Source organism: Verticillium alfalfae, genomic scaffold (genome assembly GCF_000150825.1).
Source record: "Verticillium alfalfae VaMs.102 supercont1.7 genomic scaffold, whole genome shotgun sequence".
Lineage (NCBI taxonomy): Eukaryota > Fungi > Ascomycota > Sordariomycetes > Glomerellales > Plectosphaerellaceae > Verticillium > Verticillium alfalfae.
Genome location: NW_003315032.1, coordinates 360745 through 362120, shown reverse-complemented (window position 1 = coordinate 362120; position 1376 = coordinate 360745).

Sequence of the window (1376 nt, the reverse complement as noted above, 5' to 3'; positions counted from 1 at the left end):
GTTTTGCTGCCCAAAAAACTTGGGCCAGAAATGGGTTTTTTTTTATAAAAATTGTCTGGGGGGGGAGGGGAACACGACGAGTACTAGCACTGGAAGGGCTGGAGGGGGGGTTCAAATTGGCTCGGCCAGCGTTGCAGCAAACATGCTGGGAGGCTGGAGGCGAGATACTGCATGTGTGACGCTGAGTGTGATGATAGGTTACGATGCCTCATACTGGCTTGCATTGACGGGAATGCCACGAGGGACGAGGATCCTCCCTGGGGATGAGGTCGATTCGTTTCAATGCGCCTTGGATCAAAAGGTGTGCTGCGCGTTGTGCTGTTTGGGACCGCGCTGTGAAGAAGGCGTCCAAGGTAGGGGTGGCCTGGGTTCAAGTGGCCTGGCTCCAGGCGACGGGCCTAGTGCAGTGAAGGCGGTGTCCTGTGTGGCGGCGGCGCGGGCTGGAAAAGGGAAGTCAAGAGTGAATATATCGCTCTCCATGTCGTGTTCTTCCGGCGGCCCGATGCGATGCAATGCACTGGAAAGGGAATGGAGGGGTTTTCGATTCGGAAAGAGACCGGGGGAGGGGGGGGGGGGGTTGGCGGCCGACGACCTTGAAGACATTCGGTCCCAAGGGTTCGGGGGCGCTTGTCATTTACCCGGCGAGTGTCCTCGACAAGCACCCCTCCATTCCAGCACGCGCCCTTTCGACCCGGCCCCCTTCCGTGCTACTTACATGTCCATGTGAATTGCGAATGAAGGGCGAGAGGTGGTGCTCAGAATGGGCTTTTGCATTTGCTCGGAAGGCTGGGTCATGGCAAATATGGCAACGTATCGACGGCAATCTGCGTACATGCTCGGCTGGCTCAAGACGTGGGATCTTTCAGCGTTCAGGGTAGAAATACCACTGGTGTTAGGTCGTGGAGGGGATTGAACCATGCCTCGCATCAGAGTCCCTCCCTTCGTCCACCTTTGATATGGAATGGTGGATTGGAAGACGGCCGATCGCCGCCTGAAGTCTGGTAGACTGTCGATTGCAATTTGACACGGCTTCTGATCACAACTGCGCACTGAGCTGCTCACCATTACAGCGAGAGACGGGAACAGACAGCGAAATGGACACATGGGTCAGTGGAGGGAGGCACTGAGAAGGTGTAAATTGTCCAGGGCTCCGATCAATCAGACCAACCGTGCACTGGAGCTGCAGCCACCGCTCTGAAAGTTCTGGCAGACTTTCTAGCAAGTCTGAACCACCAGTCTTCCGTTTTGAACGACAAGCGAACAAGCTTCTCAACAGGCACAGAACCAAACATGCAAAAGTGGATGTCTTGCGAGGTGCACTGGAGGCGCTTCAAGACATGGAACCACAAGATCGCCGGATGGTGTTCCAGACGAAA